The sequence below is a fragment of the Eupeodes corollae genome, chromosome 3 (assembly GCF_945859685.1).
Source record: "Eupeodes corollae chromosome 3, idEupCoro1.1, whole genome shotgun sequence".
Classification (NCBI taxonomy): domain Eukaryota; kingdom Metazoa; phylum Arthropoda; class Insecta; order Diptera; family Syrphidae; genus Eupeodes; species Eupeodes corollae.
Window position 1 is genome coordinate 571,034 of NC_079149.1, and position 25,436 is coordinate 596,469.

The following is a 25,436-nucleotide window of genomic DNA, read 5'->3' on the forward strand; positions in this document are numbered from 1 at the left end:
ATATTGGATAAGCGAACATATATAGTTTGGCGGAAGAGGTGGTAGACGCTTCTAGTACGCTGGAAACGAGTGCCTTGGAAGGATAAAAATATAGTAAACGTGTGCATTAGAGACACGTGGGTGTGACTAATTGTTCAAGAACTTCGGTTAAATTGTAGAAAGTAGGTAAATAGGTATACATTGTTTGGAGTTAATTAAAATATAACAGTTAAGTGCAAAAATATGCTAATTATTATGATTTCCCAAGTCGGAATATATTAACAAATTTAAGTTAAACAATGTTTGTATAATTTTAAGAATATTCTAATAGCTTATTTTGATTTCGAGGTTAGTTTTTAATTTTTCGAGTTATGAATTACGAATTTTCTTCAAGCTTGGAATTATTGAGTAAATCTTGAACGTGTATTGGATTGATTTTAGATATCTTATTATGTAGCCTAAAAAAGACGATATAATGTTTGTATAATATAATATAATATATTTGGGACAGCTAAAATAAAGAAACTAACAGAAGCATCACAAACAATTCTGGAGTCTTAAACATATTTTATAATTGGAAGAAAGTGCAGACACAATGATACAATATATCTTCGACTCTGTTTTTCTACCAATCCTTACTTAAAGACTTCAAACAATATGCTTGTCTGCAAAAACACTTGGCTTTCCTTTCAAAATAGAAAGGAAAATTCTGAACATAATAAGAATAAGAGAGGTTATAAATAGAACAAGAAGACTGAAATGGAGCTGGGCAGGACATATCTATCTAGGCTTCTGGACCAAAGATGGAGAAAAATTATGACTAAAATTCAGCAGGACAACCTAATAAAAGATGGAGTGATGATGTATCACAATTAAGTACGAATTGGTACAACCAAGCCAAAAACATAGAGATATTGAGTGCCTTGTGGGACGCTTATGCCAGTATATAGCCCTACTTTGATGTGGGACTAAAATTAATTAATCTCATATCTACACATTAGGTTATAAAAACACTTGAAGTCTGCCAATCTACATATAATAATCTATACTTTTCAATTATTTTGGTTCCTGTTATATTTTAGTTTGATATAAGTAAAAAAACTGTTTGGAAAATGAATGCATTAAAATATTTGAATTAATATTTTTTTTTTTTTCATTTTAAATGAACATAAATTTATTTTAAATGGTAGGATTCTTTTTCAACTAAGAACAAAATAAATTTGATTTTTTACAGACTGTTACATAAGATCGTGGTCACTGTTACACGTAGATACAAAATCAGAGAGTCTTGTTTCTTTTTCTACGACATAGAGGGCCCTCATATCTTCATGCTTTTTGTAAAAATTCAGATGTTTTTCAAATTTAGTCTTCAATTGAGGTGTTTTTCGAAATGTGTGCTGTTTACGCCTCTCGCTTTGAGTCAAATTTTCTATGTTTGCATGAAAAAGGAAACACATTAATACGAAGTGCTGCTGCGAAATATAGGTATCAGAAAGTGCAAACAGTTCGTTAGCAAGTGGTTAAATCGCTAAAAAAAAAGGTCGGTAACATTGATAATTTTCCTGATCGCGGAAGTGCAAGCAAGTCTACAAATTAAAAAACGAAAAAAAGGTTCTCGCATTGTTTTCGAAAGATCCCTTTTTGACTTTACGTGAAGCTGCTAAAAAATTGAAAGCAAAAGGTGTTGACATATCTTACGGAACGATTCGCAGGCTCTAGCTTGCCAATAAACTGAAATTTCGCAGCACTTTGAAAAAACCAATGTTGAGTGCAAAACACGTTGTAAACCGAGTGGAATAGGCGAAGGAAAACTTGGATCATGGTTGGAGCAACGTAATTTTTTCCGATGAATTCTCGTTCTGAGCATTTCCGAGTATCAAACACGCCTGGACAACTCCACCAGTAGGATGCTTCAACGAACTGTAAAACACCCGGTCAAGGTTGGGGGTGCTTCGTCGAAAAAATAAATAAAATACATAAATATCAAAATGCTTTGTTACCATCTGCTTAGCATTGCTTTATCAAGAAAAATGAAAGCTGGATCCTTTAAGAGGACAACGATCCAAGACATCGAAGTCGAGCGTGTAGCGAGTGGAAGGCGCAAAACGGAGTTCTCGCTTTCGATTGGCCATCTCGGTCACCGGATGCAAATTCCATAGAAAATGTGTGGGCTCTGATGAAAATGCAGTTTCGCAGACGCAAGCCATGTAATTTAGATCACCTTTTTCTACAAATTCGAAATACTTGGAGGTCTTTTCCAAAGTATTTGATTTTTTCAAATTAAAAATGCATCGTCGTGTTTAAATCGAAAACTATAAGTCATGAGTTCTCTTTAATGAGTCCTTAAATAGATCGCGTTTTCCCCAATATCTGGAAAAGAGCATTTATTATACCTTATCACAGGAAAGGTCCTAAAAATGAAGTAATGAACTACAGACCTTAGCTTAATTATATGTGATTACGAAATTATTGGAGTCTATTGTATGCAATGCGCTTTTCAATTAAATGTGATAATCAGCATGTCTTCGTGAAAAAGAGATCTACAGTTAAAAACCTATTCAGCTTCGCGTCTTTTTGCTTAGATGTTTTTGAAAAACATGGACAAGTCGATTGTTTATTTCCTGATTTTAGTTGCCAAGTTGTGTCAAAATACATTAATTTTAAAGCTAAACAATTAAGGTTTCAACAACAACTTCTTAAATTGGGTCTCAACGAATTTTTAAAAGAATTTATTGTGTTGTATTTCGTAATATTTCGATCAATTTGTTGTAAATTCTGGAGTCCCTCAGGGAAGCCATTTAGGTCCAATTTTAATTATTAAGTTATTGTAATGGGTCATATTTGTCGAATTAGAAATGTTGACATTTTTCGCAGTTTTAAGGTCCCAAGAGTCGAAATAAAAGATTTTTAGGGAGATGCCTGTGCGTGAGCGTGAACGAACGTTCGTGCGTCCGTATGTATGTATGTACGTGAGTCCTTCCCTACGTTAGCGACGTTCTTTTTGTCGTTCATCGCTCAAGAAGCAGAAGATACTTTGACTTCAAATAAATTTTGTTATACAGATAATAATAAAGAAAAATGCAGAAAGGGCTCTCAAGAAAATTGCGTGGGTGTTTTTTTTAGCATAGCAGTTTAAAAAAAAAGGTGAAAGATGTGGTTAACCCTAAATAAATGACGCTAGAAACTAAAATTAAATTTTATGTTATATATTGCAAGGTGATACCAAACCAATATATTCTTTGAAAAAAATCCAATTAACGGTCTTTTTTATAAATCAAAAAAATGAAAAAAAATTGTCAACTCAAACATTTTTCGATTAAAAAACTATTTTATCTTCAAAACAATTTTGTGCAACAAAAATAACGTTTTTAACATCTGGTAAAATTTTAATAAAAGTCAAATTGACATTTTTTTATAAAAAAATAAAAACCTCAAAAAACGTTACTCAAAGTTGGTAAAAATTGAATTTCAACTCAAATGCCTTTTCAAAAACTTAAAATCATGGCATTTAATTAATTTTAACTTTTAAGAAATATTGTTTTCAACATTCGGAAAAAATTTGAGAAAAATCGAATTGATAGTTTTTTTTACAAAAAGTAAAAATTAAACAAAAAAAAATAATAAAAGTTGTTAAAATTTCATAGATTTTCAAAAAAAAAATATTGTTTTCAAACTTTTTTATTTCACAGAAAATTTTGTTTTTGATATTCAGTAGTTTTTTTTATAAAAATCCAACAGTCCAATTTTTCATAAAAAAATTAATGACAAATATTGTTGGTAATTTAAAAATGTGTAAGAATAATTCAACTGACAACTTTTTTAACCCAAAACAAAAACCTACAAACTTTTAAGGTAGACAAGTTATCAGTGTGGGTGTCATTACAGCCTCTTTTTGACTTCGTTTCTACATACACAAATGTCCCGTCCTTATTTATGCTGATGACGATTCCGTGCGATTTCCGTGACCCTTAAGATTCTCTTTGTTTCATTTTGTAGACCTATACTTTAAGATAGTTGTGTAGTATGGCCACCTTACTACTCCTCCATATCACAAGCCTTTTTTTTTCATAGTCACATGAACATACACTTCCCCCTTAATCTGAAAAGCTGGCACTAATAAACCTTCCAACACTCACTACTCGCAGAATGTATTTGCAATTTTGTTTCATAGTCTATCTATTTACTATCAGTTCTAAGTCAGTCTAATTTTAGTTTTAATCGTACAAGTATGACACTACGGCATGGTAAGAGTTTATAAATAATAATCTAAAACGCATTAAGCTTAAGACTATGTTCTTTGATAGCTTATAATATAATTAATTTAAAATAGAAGTTTTATGTTTAAGTATTATTTCCGTTAGTATTTAATGAATTCAAATAAATAACTACGTTATTGTCTTCTATTTGTGCACAGTCTTTTAAAAAAAAACTTAAAGATGTCTCAAAGTTTTAGTTCCTGCTCTTTTGCACTTTTTCTCACTTCTGAATTAATGGTCTTGTGATTGCAATCAATCTTTTTTACTGAATGAGTCTAAAAGAACGAATTTGTTGCGATTTTCCAACTGATCGAAACTCAAAATTCATCCGATCCTTACACTTGCTACCAAAGGAATCCTTGTATATCCTTCTTACATTGAACCATCTTAAACTTTGGTATTCAAACAAATGAAACAAAAAAGTAACTTTAGATGTATTTTAATTCTATGTGATATTAACTATAGCAAATATTAAGATTTCAAAATTTGCTTATGTCATCTTCGATATATCCATAACAGTTTTGATGTAAATGCCTTCCTGACTCCCACAGGAATGTGATTTTGGAATTTAATAACAATTCTTAATTTTTGTTTCTCCAATTAATGTATTTTCTGCACTGGCTATTTAAGCAAGAAGACAAACCCTGGGCAAGGGCTTTACAAAACAAAAACAAAACTAAAAGTAAAAACAGTAAAAACAAATACGAACTCCCATCAAAAGAGGAAGAACGATATAATTAATTTAAATTCTTTGAAAATCTAGCAAATCCACAATCCAGAATATTTTCCTTTCCTATGTTCCCATAGTGAAATTCCATTTTTCACAATTCAGTAGTAATTAAAATCACTTTGAGCTTCAAATAAAAATATATCTATGCATGTTTTTATGTACACGTATTTAGACAATGTTTCAATTGCGCGCGCCTTGTACGAGCGGGAACTGGGAACACCAACAGCCACACTTGCTCCACGTCATTTATCACAATCAATGGACAAGTTCATCACACGGAACATAATAAACAGCTACAGCTACAGCCCGAACCGAACCGAAGCCCAACCAAGCTCAGCTACAAAGGCAAAGGCAAGCAATTGGGGGATCCCAAGAAAAACCAAGATTCTAATTTTAGATGTTCGTGATTTTTCATTTTCAATTTGATCCGAGTTTTTTTATTTTATTTTTTGGAGAGTCAGTTTTTATTCAACCATTTCAAAGGCACACATCCCCTAACAGAGAAGGAGGAACCGAACGTGTCGTCCCAGAATCCAGAGTCCCACTATACTCTACTCATATTATCTCTGCACAGAAACGAACGAAGTAATTGCCTGGAGCAATTACAAAAATCAACGAGAGCGCAAGCAAGGTGTCACTTGAATGGGTGAGGGGGCGGGAATTCGGGATCATTTAACAAAATAAAAGAAGATATTTTCTGTTCAACTTGAACATCAACATCGACATCAACAGACAGGATATTGAAAGATGTTTTAATTGCAGGGTAAACACTTTATGTTTGCCGTATGGATGAATGTGCAGCGCATGGTTGCATGGTGCACATCAGCGCGCGGAACAGAACCGATGCGATGATATTGAAAAAAGGGTACTACAGATTTTTTAAAAAACAAAAAACTATATAAACGATTCTGGAGAAGAACAAATTGGAATTGCCTGTTGTTGGTGGTGTTCCAAATGCTTTTTGGTTGAAGTTGAAGATCCTACAATTAGCCTTTCATGTTTCCACCTTTAAAGTCTCTCAGCTCAGGTATGGGACTCGAACTCGACTATGGGTATGTACAAAAATACAGCAAACAACACTTGTAAGTTTGACGGTGCGATGCGGTGAGCGCGATGGCTTTGTAGCGCGTTAAAACAATTTGATTTCAATAAAACTGACGATTTGTAAATATTTACCAGTAAGCACACAATTTAATGCTTAAGTAGGATGCAAATGATGAAGATAGGAAGTCACTCATAGTCAAACTTAAACGGTCTGGCTAAGATCTGATGAGAGTCTGATGGGATAGGTATAGTATTTAGTGTATTGAGTATATTGAAGTGTTGAATGACTGAAGAATCGCATTAGCGAGTTGAACACTTTTTAAGAGAAACATTTAAAGGTTCACTTTTATGGCTTTGTTTAAATTTAAATAAATCTTGTTCAAAAGTTTATTTATTTTGAATTTAGATGAAAGTTCAGATTGATGATATCTTTTAAATATATAGGAAGCTCATATAGGTGTGCAAAAAGATACATTTAACAGTTTGTTTTTCTCTGATGCCTAAATCACATTTCCTTGATTAAGAGGTAAAAGGTGATTGGACCAAGGTAAAAAAAAAAAGGAAAATTGGGTGGCGCAACAGTCCGTTTTTGAACTAGGGCCTTGTGACTGACAACTCTCAACCATTCCTGTGTGCGAGTACTGTTGTCAGAGATGAAAGGGACCTACAGTTTTAAGCCGAATCCGAACGGCAAATTTGAGAAAGCACTTTTCCTGACAAGAATTACTCTTGGAGAATTTGTCAATTCCTCGCAAGAGGCAGTTAACGTGAAAAAAACTTTAGATGACATAGGCAGGGATCGAACCCAAGACCTCTTGCATGACAGTCCAAGGCATTTTTTTTTTTATAATTAATTTTTATTTATTCATTCTTAAACCTATCTTAAAGCTGGACAAAAATTCATAAAACTAGCCTATTTATCCATAGCTTACAACTAACTTAATGGTCCCATACGGACTCTCTAAGACTTAAAACGTATGCCTTTCAGCCTTAAGATCTATTTTATTTCATTTAAATTTTATTTATTTTTGTATTTATTAGAAAATTTGAAAAAAAAACTAATATCAATATCCAAAGCACTAACCACCATGCCACGGGTACTACGATTGGACCAAGGTATCTTTTTTTAAGAGCAATAATAGGCTTAATGAGTTTAGAAATATTTGGGCATAGATTAGTTCCGTTACAAAATTTTGCACTTGAATAAATAAATTCGAATTTTGTATAGGAAAGAACTTCGCTAAATACCTATCAAATTTCTTAAATAACCCCAAGAGTTTTTGGGCATTTATTAACACGAAAAGAAACTCAACAGGGATTCCATCTAGCATGACTTAAAATAATGTGTTGTCCGATGATATTAATACAATTTGAATTAACTTCGCGTCATTTTTTCAAACTAATTGTATTAATCTCAAATTAGACTATGCTATCACAATATATCCAGATCACATGGTTGATCTTGGTAATTTGCAGTTATCTGTAGAGCATGTCTGACAAGTACTTTTATTTCTTATTCAGCTTATTATTGTGTTATTATTTTAGGTATATAGGTATCTTTCACCAACATGGAAAACTATCATCACCATTTTACAATGGTGGTAATGACATCCTTTGAGCTGTTGAATGGACACCAAAAACGAATCAACATCAGCCACGGTCTGCATCGTTGTCGTTGTCGTTGTCGCTGTCGTCCCATCTACGAAAAAAGTTTTTCTATTTTACCAGACAATATTCTACCGATTCTTTACAATATTTGTGCTAATGTATTTGCTACACCACTTTTCTTAGTTGAATGGAAATACTCTAGAATAACTCTCCTTCATAAATCAGGTACAAAAAGTTCGATTGAAAATAACAGACCAATTGCAAAACAGCAGTTAATTCCTAAGGTTTTCGAAGCTGTAGTAAAAAAACAAATTGTATAATCTTATTCACAATAACATTTCAGTTTACCAACATGGTTTCTTAAAACTAAGATCCACTGCTACAAATTTTTGTCTATCACAGATGGAAAAGCGTTCTCAACTTGACACTATTTGCACTGATTTTTCAAAGGCTTTTGACCACGGTCAACCTAGTGTTCTCTTAAAAAACTATATGTATATAGATTTCATTATAAGCTCCTAATGTGGATAAAGCTATTTAGTAGGTGGAAAACAGGTGCTGAAAATTGATAATACCTTATCTAGGGAAATTATAAATTTTTTCAGGTGTTCCTCAAGGTAGTGAACTTGGACCACTTATTTTTATCATTTTTATTAACGACTTACCATTACATCTTACTTTTTCTAAATGTCTTCTACTTGCTGACGATTTGAAAATATTCAGTTCCATAAATTCACTTAACGATGCAAAAAAAAGTTCAAATTGATTAAATAATTTGATTAAATGGTGTAATATCAATGGGAAATATTTTAACAATAAGAAATAGCGTTGTGGAAAAGGATGCAGGCGTAATCTTCGATTCTAAAATGAATTTCTTAAATCACATAGACCATGCCATCTCAAAAGCAAATTCTATGCTAGGGTTTGTTTTTCGAAATTCAAAAGATTTCGAAGACCCCTATACATTCAAAGCTCTTTATTATAGTCTTGTCCGACCACTGTTATACCGCGTACCTTTACTGCGTCTAGCATTTGTCCTATAGTTCAAAAAAGGTTCACAAAGTTTGCTCACAAAAAATATTTGGTTATTCAAATGTTCCATCTTATGAGACGAGGTGTATTTTAATAGATCTAAAACCTCTTGCTCAGAGAAGAAAATTAAACTCAATACTTTTTGCTTTTGACGTCTTGAATTTTAATATTGACTGTCCAGTTTTGCTATCTATGTTTGTATTTATGCGCCTTCTAGAAACTTGCTCCCTCGTAACTGTGATTTTTTAAATGTTCCTTACCACAGTACTAGTTATGCTTCGTATAATCCTATCACAAGAGCTTGTATGGATTTAAATGAATATGATTTTGATATTGATTTCAATATTAATAGAAATGTTTTGAAACATAAATTAGTAAATTTGTTATAATGCTATAAGTAAATTATGTATTTTATTTCTATGTTATGTATCATAATTAGTAGTCTAAATGAAGTTTGTAACTTTTAAGACGAATAAATAAATAATAAATAAATATTATTTTGAATTATGAAAGATGTTGGTTTTCAATTGTTATACAGTTCAAGTGTTTTATGTTATTCCACACTGAACACACATTCTGACCTCAAAGAAGTGTTACTACATTTTCGAACTACGAGATTTTAACTTGAGAGGTTTTGTTTTGATATTAGAAATAAAAGCGAGTCATTTCTTAAGTTTTATGAATAACAGCTCCAAAAATGCCGTCTGCCTTAAAAGAAGGCTATTCAAAATGAAACTTCCTATTGGAAAACCTCTGCTTAATAGTCAAACATAAAACAGCCATTAAAATTTAAAAATATGTTACATTGGATTAATGTGAAGATTTCTTTAAATACAATAGTTAAATAAATTTTCTGTCTATGTTTCATGTTTCAACAATTTTAAAACGCGTTTAAGCGATTTCAAAAAAATCTGTAAATTTAAACTAAAATGCTGTCTTCATTTTGCATTTTCAGGTTTTTAATTGAAAAATGGACATGAAAAACATTCTTAGAATAAAAAAAATAAAAAAAAATGTACGAAGCTATTATAAAACATAATTTTTAAATTTGTTTTGAATTTTAAAATAATTCCATTGATTCAGCTGACTTGCAAAGCTAAGTAAAGAAAAGTTAATATCTCAATGATTTTCTCAATTTATTGGAATCAATATATAACTTAACTTCATGTTTTTTTTTCATCGCAAAACCTTCCAAAGTCCTCTATCAAACCATAAATTTGCCAAGTTACTTGTTCTCGACTACCTCAAGAAGGTGGTACAAGTTCACTCCATTGCACAAAACACAAAGTTAGCCAAGTCTCAGATGCACAACACCACACAACATGCCCTTCAATTAAACCAACTGACAACCTGTCTCGCAGCTCCTGCTCCTACTCCTTTGGCTGGTTACTATACCCAGAGCTCTTGCCACAAACTGCATTGAATAATTTATATAAATTTCTTCACCTGTTACTAAATCCAATATCGCATAATAAATTCACCGGATTCATGCGACACCAGCACAAGTACCAGCACCAATATACCTTCTTCTCGTCGCGTCGCCTTGGTTGGTCTCTGGTCTCTTACGCTCGCTCGTTAGGGATCCCCGAATCCTGAGTTCCAAAAATCCAGTCGAATATATATTTTCCCGTTTGATGCAAAATAATTGAACCACTTGCGGGTAAGTACGTTGGACAAATTTATTTATTCTGCTTCTTCTTTCTTTCACGTTTCCCACAAAACACGTTTTACCTTTTTACTTATCTTCTTTTATTTTATTTCAATTTTTTCTTTTAAGTTGAGCACCACACACAAAAACATTTTCCATCTGAGTTGGTTCCCAAACCCTTTCTTTATTTTCGTTTTGATTTTGTTGTTGTTGTTGTTGTATTATTTCTTCTTGCAGACCAATTTGGATTTGGCTTACACTATACTATGCACAACATTTACCGGAAGGATGGAACACACAAAAAACAATTTTGCATTTATCTTGAAACATTTTTATCAAATGGCGCCCAATGTGGACCTCAGCAAAATTGACATATTAACATACGAGTACACTTTAACACGCACAAGGTGTCCTTTTTCGACGAGACACCGACGACGACGATGACGATGACGATGATGATGACGACAAACGACGACAACAAGCGGAAAAGGATATTTAATTTTAAGGAATAACAACGATACAAAAAAACGTTAATCTTTTTTCATATACATATATCGTATATCTATGCACAATAATCGCACAAACATACACACAAACACACAGACACTCACTCAGATTCACTGGGAGAAAGAATGTATCATTCAGAACAACTCATCTCCTCCGGTTTATTCTTCTTTTTTACTATTTTTTTAAAGGTTGGTTGTTGGTAATCCAAAAGGAAAAGGGGAAATACTCGACTTGTAGTACGACGGATAACAACCCGATCCTTCTTTTTCAGCTTTTGAAATAAACTGCTTACACTGGTAGATGCACTTTTTAGGGGACGCGTTCATAAAACCCGACTGCTTGTAGACACAGCTTGTAAACAACTGAAGAGGTCGTGCTGGATGTAAATAAACCCACGTCTTTTACTGATGCTGAAACTGTGAAAATACGGAAATACGTTGAGCAACATGTTGCTAGAGGTGAGTTTAATTGTTTATGTGGTGAGTTGTGGGTTTGGATGATGCAAATGATAACAGAGCTGCATACAACAGCAATGGATGAAAGGATTTTGTTAAGTTTAGTTAAAGTGTTTACTTTATTTTAATTTTAATTTTTAAATTGTTTTGGAATGAGAACAAATTTATTTTAAATATGGATCATAGTAAAAAAGAACTTCTCAATAAATATTTGTATGTATATAAAGCAGTTCTGTAATTATTTAGAGTAAGAATTCGTGGGATTATCCGCTTGTGTTTTTGGACTAAGGGAGTCATATAGCACAAAAGTTCTCGGCTTGTTTAAGCATGGGGGAAGTGTTAGAAAAGGAGAGAGGGATATAAGAAGAAGTCAGAATTACACTAGTTTAAGCTAATAATAGTCAAATTTAAAGAATAAATATAGTTCTAGAGTCTCTAGACTTATAAGAAGGTCCTTAAATGCGTCAAAGAGCAAGTATTACGGCATAATGTAGTACCCGCGAAGAACAGACAAATCCTGCAAGAGCAATTCTTGTCATTAAAAGTGCTCTTTCAATTTGATCAAAATTTCATCCCTGAAATGACTCGCACACATAAATGGTTAATAACTGTAAGTAACTAGGCCCTAGTTCCCAACAGACTGTTACTTATTTATTTATTACAGTAGAATTGAATCGTAATTACAGCGTGCAATGGAACTATCTATGTCAATAGAACATTTTTTCATTCACGCTCAAAAATAATATTTTGTAATACCAGTGTCATGATGGTTAGTGCGTTGGGCTTTCATGCCAAAGGGTCTTGGGTTCCATCTCAGCATATCTAAAGTTTTTTTTTACGGGTACTGCCTCTTGCGAGGAATTGACAAATTTTCCGAAAGTAATTCTTGTCATGAAAAAGTGCTTTCTCAAATTAGCTGTTTGGATTCGACTAAAGTTTTTTTTTACGGGTACTGCCTCTTGCGAGGAATTGACAAATTTTCCGAAAGTAATTCTTGTCATGAAAAAGTGCTTTCTCAAATTAGCTGTTGGGATTCGACTTACAACTGTAGGTCCCTTCCATCCCTGACAACAGTACTCACACACATGAATGGTTGAGAGTTGTATGTCACTAGGCCCTAGTTCTCAACGGACTGATGCGCCATCCAATTTATTTATTTATTAATTTATTTTGTGTAGCAGTTGTTAAATATTAAAAGTTTTAAAAAAATTTGAAAATAATATCTTAAATGTCACTTATGTTGTTTTAGTATAATGATCGATTCAAAAACGCACTCTTATAAAAATTTTAAAATTCGCGGAGATAGAAATCCTTTAACTTTTAAGGTCGCTAATGCATTCATAGCTATTTGAAGTTACAATAAAAAATAATGATTATTTTAATACATACGTTTTTTCTTAAGGCTCTGTTAAAAGCTTTTTATCAATATCAATAGTTCCATAAAGCTAATAGCAAAGTCTTATATTCTTTATTTTATTGCATTATACATTTCATTTATTAAAAATCAGTAATAGGTTTATAACTTTATGTTTTTAAACATCATAATATAGTATCTTTAAATAGTTTATTCATAAATATAACGCTTCAACGCGAAGCAAACCAATATTCCTGTAATTTATGGCATTCATTATGTATCAGTTTAGAAAACTTTTCAAGTAATTATTTATAGATAAAGATCAAAGTTCCGAACAGTCTTCACCTCTGATCCACTCTTATTTTTGTTTGTCTCTTATTCAAAGTGTAAAAAAAATGTCTCGAAAGCCATACAAATTCTGTAGACTTTTGCAATGACACTTTAGTATATACGATAAATTTAATGCTTGGTCTCTGAAATTCGTATCTTGCGAAATTCCATTCAACATCAAAAGTTTCAACTCCTACACCACCAGCATATACCATACCCCATCGTCATCATCCATTCCATTCCATAGGTTAGCTATATCATAAACTACAAAATAAACATCTGAAATGCATTTAGACCGGAAAATATTTTTACAGAAATGATCTCGAGGAGTCGAGAGTCTGAAAATGTTCGCCGCTCGGTATAATCAACGGTCACGGTTAAGTGACTTAAATTTATTATGTTCGCACTGTGTTCAGTTTTGACTTATGTCTCGGAATGACATTTTTACAGCAAAGTGTTTTGTCAAAGCCCCCGTGCCCGTCATTAGCCTCTCTCTACCCTCCACATGACATAAATTCGGAGTCAAATGAGTTCCAGGTTTTTCACTGGTGTTATGGTATAGATTATTATAATGCAATCAGAAAATTATTATTTATAATTACACCACAAACTACAAACACGTTAAATAAGCTGGCAAGAATAATGACCCTTGGCTAATAACTCGTTTATTCGAATGTAGCCGCGAATAAGAGTCTTGTAATTCGAATCTAATTGAATGTTGTATCTTGTAGATTGGTATCTGCAAAGTGATTTGCTGTGTGCTGGATGTAGTGATAGTGTTTCGTTTTATGTGTAATTTGTATCTCTTAGGCAATCGTTATCTACATTGGATTTTCGGCTCCATTACATTTGTAAAATCAAACATTTTTATTTATTTGAAAAGGTATCAAGTCTTTGGCCTTTGGAATGTATTTTATTCACCTTTCCTGACCAAAATGTAAGCAGATCAAAATATAATATGATTAAATTGGGAATAGGATTCATTAGTCTATATTCTTTCGAAATTTGTATAAGGTGTAAATAAGTAACTTGAATATACATTTATCAATATTTCACTACAAAGAACTACTTATTAACTCGTTATTTCAAAAAGTATTTCGTAACGGTCTGGATTTCTTTAATAATCACAAAAATCAAAAATGAACTATGAAAAAGGGGCGGGTATGCAACCTACTCTAATAACTTTCCAAAAAAATATGTTTGTCGTTAAAATGCTAGCTGCTTTTTATCAAGATATTCGAGGTGTTTTAGCAAATAAGAAGTATTTTTGGTAGGACTTTCATTTATGTAAAAAAAACTTAAAGGAACCTTTCAAAAATGTTTGCAAGTAGTAACAATATCACTATATATAAAACGAAATAAGATTTAAGTCAATTTTTTTATACTCATTATATTTGACTCATAAGTTCTTAAATTTTTTGAATTTAAAATTTTTACTAGATATCGAAAACATTTTTTTCTTTCATTCCATAAATTCATAATGTTCATACTATTAAATGAGATATTGGAGTCATTCAAATATGTCCCTTTTTACTTGCATTCGTAAAAAATTTCGAAATTGAGATTTTAAATAAACATGACATTACGGTGGTAGAGAAGTGGAAAAAAGTGATTCCCACGATTTAGTCCGTCTATGTGTCCTCGGCCCTACAGGTAAAGCCCAAAAGGTCGTATGAGTTCAAAAATGAAAGTTAAGGTTTTAAACAGTTTCATGTTAAGTTCTATTTTCTTTTGGTTAAGACTTAATATTACAGTAGTCCCCATATATTTTTTTAATCAAAAACTGAAAATTCGAATTTTCTCAAAAATGATCCAAAAATGTTATTGATTTTTTTTCTCAAATTGTCTTTTTTCGAACATAAAAAAATAAATGTTTGTATGTTTGTGTATCCAGAAGGATAACCTACATCCTCCTTCCAAATAACCGTTATTTTGGTTATATGTTTTCTCAAGAACTAATGAACTGATTTTAATATTTTTTTTGCACAAACTCTTGTACTGTTTTAATAATAATTAATAATCAAAAATATCATTGGTTTTAATTTAGGCTTTTAAACAAATATTAAACATTTTTTTTTTCAAAATTGGATATCTTAAAAACGGGTCATCCTTTTTTAACGAAATTTTAAATGTAAAACGTATTTTATTAATCGCTAAATAACTACTTACTAAAAATGTTTAAAACTTAAATTGAAAAATTTTATAAATACAAAAATAATAAAAAACGCTCTTCGAGTTCCAAATAAAATTTTGAAAGAAGAAGTTTGTTTTTAAGAAACCTAATGGCATTAACATTTTTGAAAACAAACTTTTTTCAGATATATTTTTAAATGTTAAAATACATCAAATATTTTCAAACAGAATATTTGAATATATGAGCAAGTTCGTGCATTTTATTTAAAATTGTCATTAGGTTTTTTAAAGTCCTTTTTGTATCTCTTGGTGTTAGCAAAATTTACTTGTTAACAATTCCTCTGCCAGGTTCTTAAATTATATACTTACTTTACTTTAGTTGGTGCTACAGCGCGTTGTTCTCCTGGGCCTCAAGTAATAACTTTCGCTAACTTACTCGATCTCTAGCTTGCTGCCTCCAGTTGCAAATACCAAGTTGATGTGCGTCGGCCTCAACTTGATCATTCCACCGGAGGTGAGACCTGCTTCTGCTTCTTGTTCTACGAGTACGTTTGATCTCCGCGCTGATGTCATTTGCAGAATTAACAGCAGTTCCCAGATAAACAAATTCGTTTACCGCCTCGAAGTTGTACCTGTCAATCATCACCTTTTGACCAAGTCTACGCTGGGAGTCGACTCTATTTGAAGATAGTAAATACTTCGTTTTGTCCTCGTTAATGTTAAGACCCATTTTCTTCGCCTCAGGCTCGATATTAGAGAAGGGACCGGTCACTGCTCGTGTGGTTCTTCCCATAATGTCGATTTCATCTGCATATCTAAGAAATTGTGTTGATTTTGATTGATTGGCGTATTCTTTCATGAACTATATTGAAGCAGCTCATTACAGGGCATCGCCGTGTCAAAGTCCTCTGGTGGTTTCGAAGGTTTCGGTCGAGTCTCTTCCAATTTTCACGTAGCAACGAGCATTTTCCAAGGTCATCCTAATAAGTCGTATCAGTTTGGAAAGGGATGCCTAAATTATGTACACAGATTGTTAAAATTGTATCCCTCAGGTTTTTTTATAATAAACGGGTACTCAAGGGGTTATTAATACCCTTAAAATGTTTAAAGTTTAAACGCACTGTGTTTAGGAAAATAGGAGTGGATTAAAGAGGAGATACCGATGCACGTTGGCCTTAAATGATAGGGAAAAACAGTGCTGGGTAAAGTATTCCACATTCTCGATGTGCGGTTAAAAAAAGAGTCTCTATACTTGACAGTACGTCCGAAATTGAGCTCAAGGTTTAATTGATGTGCATTCCTAGAAGTGAATTACGGCTGAATCGTTTGAGGGGGGGAATGCAACTGGCTAATTCGACAAAACACTTCTTATAAAAATATCGGTAGAACAACGAAAGGCATGAACCATTGCGGCGGTGTTCAAGTGACGTAATTGTTTCGGTTATAGTTCTATCGCCTATCATTTTCAAAGGCCTTTTCTGGATCCTGTCCAAAATACTTAAATTTGTTTTAGGGACACCTGTCCAAATATGTGAGTTATATTCAAGTTTTTGAGGAATGAATGCTTTGTAAATTACAGCCAGATCAGAATCAGAAGGGTCGAAAAATTTCTTGCACCGTCGGAGAAATCCTAAGCACCTAGCAGCATTTTTGGCAATATCGAATATGTGATCATTCTATAAGAGGTGATCTGTAATATACATACCGAGTACTGAAAGTTGATTACGTTTCCTGGAAGCAAGTGACGCTCATGGATAGCGGAATCGGGGGTGGGTTACGCTTTAACGACAGGTACCTTAAATTGTCGATGAATTTCAAAAATTTAATTTTGAAAATTTAAAATAATAAAAATATTATTATTATTATACAAATATAATAGTTGCATTACGCAAAAACACTTGCGTAGTTTTCCTGATGTTAGACCTAGTTGTTGGTTGTTTTTGTATTCCAAGGTTAAAAATCATAAATTATAAGTTCAATAAAATACTGCATATATATAATTTGTTGAAAGGTAAATTAAGAGGAACGAACTTACGTACATACATATATCAAATTTCTATTTACAATTATTATCGATTTTCTAGCAATTAACTTTCTCAAACGAAATTTATAGTTGAATCCGTGCCAAATTGAACATCTTTATGAAAACTTCTACGACACAAAAATTGGTAAACACGCACAAGGAATAAATCAATTATTAAGTGCCAATGCCAACCCATAAAAAAAGTAGATCAAAACTCAAGATCGAGTTTGTGTGCACACTATTTCTATTTTTATTTCCCATCATGACAACTTACTAGGAAATTAAACTTGCTCTTGCTCATGGACGGACATCCAGACATCCATTGAGCAAAATAATCTTCATTTAACGAGTTCTTTTGCCAATGAACTTCACGGATATGAAGTTTGTTGGGTTGGCTTGGCAGTGATTGGAATTTAAGAATTGTCAGTTGACATAAAGCTGCTCATCTTGTGCTACTACACTTAGCCATTAGCAAACAGGAAAAATATTATTATTTTTTTTGGTTGCAATGGAAGCCTAGTTTAGTTTTTGTTTCTTCTTTTAATTGTATAATTTTCACATCATAAAATGAATTTAAATTACGTGACAATTCAAGATTTACAACTATTAAAATTCAACTACTGTATTTTACGGTTCTTTTTTAGTGTGGGTATAATGGGCTTAAAAAAACATAAATCTTTTTCACGTTTTTGTGTTAATTTATTTTCAACAAGTTCTATTGCCACTTCTTTTAAGTACTGAAATATGTTTGCCTTGAAAATTAGTACCTTAAGTGGCAATAATCTAGTAGCAAGTGTTAAAATGCGGTATTAATAAACCCTAGACCAATTACAAAGCAAAAATTATGAGTATGTGAAGAGAAAGAAACAAATATTCAGTATACATATATCCCCTTAAAGACATCCATGAGACCTGAGAAATTATTTTAAATATAGACGAAATTGTCAAAAATAAGCATTTTTCCAAGTTAAGTTTAATAAAAAAGAAATAAACAAAAAGAATACGTAACTGATTTCAAAGCAATTTTTGAAATGGTTCATAGAGCATACATCCTTGAAATCGACCTTCATAGACCTTAACACAATGTTTCTTCATTCCATAACATGTACGTTCATTATATATGAAATCTTATAACATTGTCATTTCCTTCCATTATTAATTTAACGAAATTGAAAGACAAAATTATCCCCTGCTGCAACACAACTTAATTTCAATGCAACAAAATTGGCAACATTATTTATTGTTGCCGAGATCAGTTGCCTCGAGTGCAGCCGTGCCGTGTATCTGTCTTGTATAGCCTACAAGTCGTAAACAACCTATCGGATATGGCTTTAAAGCTTTTTTTTTATTCTGTCCGTTTCGTCCGGCGCGGCTAGAGCATGTCTCGCAGATAGACAACCATCTCGCTTAATGACGTTTTGTGCGATCGACGCGACGCAAAGCGACGTGGCCTAAGGACACAACCACTCTGGTCGTGCCGTCCAATTTTTGCCTTATTAATTTCATAATTACAACGATAAATGCCAATCATTACAAGAGATCTTGTAATTGCGAGTAGCGAACACTTGTTTTTGTGCGGTCTTAAACCAGGCTTTAAAAATAAAACTTTGTAAACCTATACATAAATATATATTTTTTTATTTGGTTTGTCTTTAGTTACCAAGATCATTGATCATTGTTACCCTGAAGGCAAGATCATAAATCCGTAGGCTGCGTTGACTGCAAAAGTCAGTAGGTTTATGAACACCTTTTCGATGTAAGCTCTACCACAACAACACAGCAGTGGGACTGGGGCTGTGACTGACAACTCGGTAGAAAAAGATGATTAAAATGACATGATACTTAGTGGGATTGATTTGTAAATGGGTTTGGCGGAATTGGTTTTCGGAATATATAAAAACACGAATCAAACACTCAGCCTAACTGACGGAGTTGAAGTATTTTTCAGCTTGAATGTTAATATGTTCAGATTTTAAAGGAATGTTAAGAATTTTTATAAATGTTTTTGAAAAGGTAAATTTACCATTAAAATAGCTTAAAAATAATATCAAAAAAGGTGTGCAATAGTTAGTTGTAAATTTATATTTTTCAGTATTATAAATAAATACATTTTTGATTATCAAAAATTAGAAAAACTCAAGAACTATGAGGACGCTTCTTCCACATTTTCTCACGTAGTTCTTAAATCAGCAGTGTTCAAATATTTATCTCAAGTGTTAATGATTTTTCCATCCCAAATTACAAATTAAAAGAGAGACTGATGCTGTAATTGTGATCCTTTATAGAAAGAAAACCTAATACCCTTATACCTAAGATGGTATCTTAAATTTATTGTTAAGAGAGAAATCAGTCGGCATCATTACTTTGAACTTGTTGGGCCCACAATTCACACAGATAATCATGATCATCCTGTTGATAGTCTCAATAGGTTTGGGATACTTAGGTTAGGTATGTACTTGGGTCATTAGGGAATTTTATTAAAAGAGAGCCGGCAGACACCCTTTGAAGTATTTTAAATCTGCGCATTAGAAAACAATTTCTATTGTGATGATGTTTTTACTTTCATTTTACAAGACAAATAAGTACGATTTATTTTCAATAAATTTGAAAATTACTGAAAATGCTTGATTCCTAAGATCTAGAGTTTTAAATCGATGAAGCCGGTTTTCGTTTTCGTTTTCGTTTTAATTTTAATAAATAAGGGAACTCAAAACTTGAGAACATCAAACTCACCTTTGGTTGAATTGTTCGACATTCATTTCAATAACTTGATAGAAAATTAATTTTTCTTAACCAATTTTTGTATCTCATTATTTATAGCCTTAAAGCATTTAAAACCAGAATACTTTAAACTGCATCTTTTGGTTCTTAAAAATTTAGTTTAATGTAGAATTTTTAAGTGACAAATCGACTCGGCTTTATGAGTTTTTCAAAGTAATAAAGTCCAACCTGCCCGACACCATATACTCTATATCTAGGCATTCAAGTACCCACTTAAACAATACCCAATGAAGTTTACAATCCATATCATCACAACCTGTTTAGTTGACACGATAATGCACTCTTTTGCCTACGCCTACCCAGCTTCTACGTACATAATATATGCCCAGTAAGATAAGAACCATACCTAATGAAATTCCAGTTCCAGGGTATTGTCACCCAAAATAATAAGAAAAATAGTTCTCCTGACCTCAAGTGGCAACTAAAAATAGACTTCATAAGTAGCTCACGGCTTCTTGATGAGTCGCAGCCTCGCCATTGCCATCGACTCGACATCGCCAGCCCAACCCATAATTTGACACCCGGGATCCGCATGTAAGCTGTAGATGCGCGAGTACGAGATGCGAGTGTTGCCTTTCCATCAGAGACATGAAATAAATTATATTAGTTCTCCTTGTAGCTCGTATAGCTTCTCCAGCTGAGTACAAGAAGCGCGACAATGCGCGGAGGCGCTCGCTGTTACAATAGCATCAAGCATCAGCCAGAAACCATCAGAAGCAATGTTCCATTCCAAAGATGGCGTAGGTGGCTAATTCCTGTTGAAGTACAAGTGGGTTTTTAGTTTAAGTTATTTTTTTTTGTTGGTTTTGTTTTGTTTGTTCCTTATTTATTTCATCGCTCCTTCTCCGCCGCGCCTCTCTGAATGACAGTGACACTTTGTTGTGACAGTCTGGAAGATGCAACTGGAGCGGGCACTTTACGAGGAAGACTCGCTTATGCTCCTGCTCCATGCACAAATAAACCAGTCATATGGAAAAAGATACATTGCATTTTAATGGCTAATAAATTTCCGCCGAGTTGAAATCGGCCCTAAATGAGGTCCAATTAGTTGTGATCGTGTTGAACAAGATGTTTTCGACCAACTTGATTTGTGAATGCCTTGTCTACCTATAAGTCTGCTTTGGTGGTTTGTCAGCAGATGTTTTGTTGTTTGTTGACATTATTTATCTGGAAACAAGATTATGCTGAATTAGTTATATGCATTCGGTGTTTAGTAACTAATAAGAATTTATTTATGAATGTGATTTTATTTCTTGAAGGGGGGATTAATTGGTTTTCGAGAAGCTTAAGTCAAGCCTGATAAATAAAATCACGACAAGTCATATGAATGTATCCTTCAAGTTATAGATTTGTTAATATTATTATTTTTAAATATTTTTGTTTTTCCTTCCGAAATAAATTTAACAATACGAGTAATTCCACATAAGATTTTTGAGATGTCACCATTTAGATTTCAAAAAGGGATATCACATCGGGTCTTTTGAGACAATGGTAATTCATAACTATCTTTTTTTCGATAACATTTTAATTGATTTTCACAAATCAACAGTAGCTATTTTCGATACTCAGTTCCAAACTTTTCAGTATCTCATTTACTTTTGGTAAAAACATAAATTACCCACCTACATAAACAGTTAAAAAAAACGCTGAATCATTATTGCTAAAATGGTTTTTGAAAAAAATGGTTTCAATATATATTTTCTTTTGAAAACGATACGTTTCTAGGTCCCTAGAGTCGAAATAAAAGATTTTTAGAAAGATGTCTGTGTGTGTATGTATATGTACATTCGTACGTCCGTACCCCCGTGACGTTTTTTTCGTTGATCATAGCTCAAGAACCAGAAGATGAGAAGAGATATCGACTTCAAATAAATTTTGCTAAACAGATAATACTGCAGAAAGGGCTCTCAAGGAAATTGCGTGGGTGTTTTTTTTTACCATAGCAGTTTAAAAAAAAGGGGATCATTTTGGTTAACCCTAAATATCTTACGAAGTTTAAACGCTAGAGTTTTTATTTAAATTTTATATAATATGTTGTAACGTGATGTCAAACAAATATTTTTTTGAAAAAAAAAAATTAAATTAAACGTTTTTTATAAATAAAAAAAACTGAAGAAAAAAAATGTGTCACCTCGAAAATTTTACGAATACAAAATATCATCAAAATAATTTTGTTTACACAAAAAAATTATGTTTTCAAAATTTGGTAAAATTTTGAGAAAAAACGATTTGGTAGTTTTCTTACAAAAAATAAAAATCTTAACAAAATTAATAAAAGTTAGTAAAAACTGGTTTTAGACTTAAATATCTTTTCAAAACTTTTTGATATTGGCTTTCACCTAATTTTATCTAAAAATCTAACAGTCAGTTTTTTCATACAAATTTAAAATCTACAAAAAAATGTACACCAAAGTGGTAAAAATTGATGTTCGGTTCTCGATATCTAGTGAATAAAAGAAGACATTGGCTTCAAATTAATTCAATTCATTCAATTTGTATTTTTTTATAATAGAAATACAAAATTTTATGAAATGCTACTAAAATTGGTTTGCGAATAAAAATCTCGTTAACCAAAATAGATTTTGAAATCAAACTATTTCATCATATGAAAACATTCTTATTTTTTTTTCAACTGACTACTTTTTTAACAAAACACGAAAACCTACAAACCTTTTAAGAAAGACAAATTGACAGAAGGGAATGGGAAGTTATCAGTGTGGGTCGCATCCCAGCCTCTTTTTTTAAAATTCATCTTAATCGAAATCAAGACATACAACAATTAGAATTTATTTAAATTACTTTACAAAAAAAACTGCATCTATAAGATAATCATTTAAATATTATAAAATGAATGCAACCATTTTTGTAAAAATTTATATTTTGTTTTTCTCTGGCCATTAAAAAAGGTATACTTCAAAAGCTTTAAATATTTTGGAAGTTACAAGTCCACAAAAATTAAAGCTTCTACAGAGAAACCAAATATCAAATTTAAGGCAAACTTCCTTTCCGACTCTTGCTATTCCTTTTTCTATGAAACCAAGTCCTGCCTTAAAGCAAAAACAAATTGTATAAAATAGTTCACATGTGTGATTTTAATTTAGAAGAATTACCTAAGGTAATCTTATTCTCTATATCATTTTAAATGCGTCAATCAAAATTTGTTGCACATTTTCTTCGGCAGGTATTTTCAATATATGCATCCTTTTTCTGATTAAGGCACCTAAAAATGCACCTCAAATTAATCATGCCGGAAATTTTAACTATCTTATCCCAATTAACATTCCAATGCTGCGTCATACTTTAGGTATAGATACTTTTATGTTAACCTGCCAGATACTCGTAGAGTATCTCCACTTCACTTAAGAGCTATCACTATGATCTTCGACAATTAAAAACAAAACTCGTTTCTTCGAGCCGTGAATCATTCAACCCAAAACCCAATTTAGTTCCACTCCATTTAGCATGTCAGCCTTACAAGACTTTACCTTTGTTTCGAGGCTACTTCGCCCTGTTTCTGTTTCTGTTCCAGCTCCAGATTGAATATTCACATATTACACATTCAGATTCACCCAATTTAGATGCAGAGTATGGGAGGAGTGCATAGTGCAGCGAGCCAATTCTGCCTGTGGGATGTTTGGGTATTGATGTCTGCTGCGAGTCGATGGCTATAAATTACAATCCCAGAACAGGTGATGTCCTTCTAACCATCAGTGAGAGCCTGAGCAATGAGCAGTGATTGTAACTCATTGTTAGAGGTCTCGAACTCGATTCAGGTTTGCTCTACAAGTTGTGAGAACACTCAACGCCCTATTTCATGATGACTTTCTGAATTCTTCTGAGACAGAGGAAAGGAGAGGATGTCCAATGTCCATGTCCATACAAAGCAAAAACTCGAAACACTTCGTAATTTACCTGGACGAATGCAGTTGCACGTTACGGATAATTAAGTTCCATAAAAGGAAGAACAATTCCAGAAGCATTCCCATTTTCTTCTCCTTTGTGATTTTCCCACCTACGTCGCGTCGTCGTCATCGTCGTCGGTCGTCTCTTGTTCAGTTTCTTCTTCGATGTCGTTATTGTCGACGTCGTCTTCGGATAGTTGTATAGTTGTCGTTCACAACGTGAGCTGGAAATGGTTTATTCTTCCTAGGTAATTTAATACTGACGGGTGGTTGCCCTTCGGGTCAGATTCAGATTCAGATCCAGAGACACAACCAGAGACAGAGAAAATTCCAATGGCCTGTTACGAATTGCGATATCACAGACTGCAAATCTTAAGAAGTCCTAATTGATTTTTGCGGTCAGAAAACTATAGCTGATTGTAGTAGGTAATACTGCTGGTGCTGTTATAGCTTCTGAAGTCGAAGTTGGAGTCACCGATTGTCCAAGTCAATGGAAAATACGGACAAAACTTGTCGGATCTGCTGCTCGTTAGATTAAACAGGCAATCCAAGCCCAAGCTGCTGTTTAGGCCAATGTAGAAGCAAATTGCCTCTTGTGAGGTTTTTTCTCCTTATTGCTTGCTTTGGGTGTTCAAAATAAAATTCTTATTTATGGCCCGATAGACTTGCTAATTGGTATGCCCATTCAGGTAAAACGTGTGTGTTCCTTTGGCTAATTACTATCTCCGTGTTGTGTGTGCCGTGTGTCCGGTAGACATATTATGTAGATAAGAACCTTGGTCTCAGATAGACGAACCACATCGATGACGACGACGTAGTAGCTATGCGACTAAGACTTTTAGAACGTTCGTTGTGGGAATTAAGTTCGATACGCCACTTAAAAACGTGTAAATATCTAAATTGTCCTGACACAAAGATTCGATTAGGGTTTCAACATTTTTCGATATAGATTTTTTGTTTGTTTTTCTTGAGCGTAGGTTTTTGTTTGGCTTAAAATTCTTAATTGTATAGATTGTGTAAGTGACCGATATTTTATTGGACAAATTAGAAGGATTATACTCGTAGGTTCGTGGAAATTTAAGGCTAGAGATAGCGTGGGTTTATTTGAATTATGACCAAATTGGAATAAAGTCTTTATATATTTATATTTGAAAAAATAAACATTAGAATGTTAAAAACAGAAATGTATCTACTTATCTTTTGAAAGTCTGGTAGAAAACACAATTAAGCAAAAAAGAACAATTTTTTTGTAACGTCATTGAATACAATTATTCTAAGTAGTTTCCATTACTAACACCTTAAGATTTGAGTTCATTGATCTATGTTAAATGTTGTGAATCAATTCCAAAGCACTAAATATATTCAAAATACCTGGTTCCTTTTTACAATTAACAATGAATTTTAATAAATTTACAAGTTGTCATACATTTCATGTCGAGGCTTTTCGCTAGGTTTAAAAGATTTAAGCGTAGTAAAGTTTTCTCAGTAACTTGATTTATTGAACAAACTACATCAGCTTAGTCCTTTTCATTTCCACATCCCATTTGGTGAATGAAGATGAATGCTTGACTTAAAAAAATATGAATCACATTCAATACAAAAGCACACCATTCACATATCCTTGTTCATTTTCATTCAATAGGCAATTTATAGA

At 32.7% G+C, this 25,436-nt stretch overlaps 1 protein-coding gene across 1 annotated transcript in view; it reads right to left on the bottom strand.

The window, feature by feature from the left end:
- The window catches only part of LOC129949169 (protein Wnt-5), a 109,159-nt gene extending 97,990 nt beyond the window's left edge, over positions 1-11,169 (bottom strand). The window contains exon 1 of the mRNA XM_056060453.1: positions 10,096-11,169. The gene's annotated coding sequence lies outside the window, so the exon portion shown is untranslated. The remainder of the gene's footprint in view (positions 1-10,095) is intronic.
- Between the last annotated feature and the right edge of the window lie 14,267 nt (positions 11,170-25,436).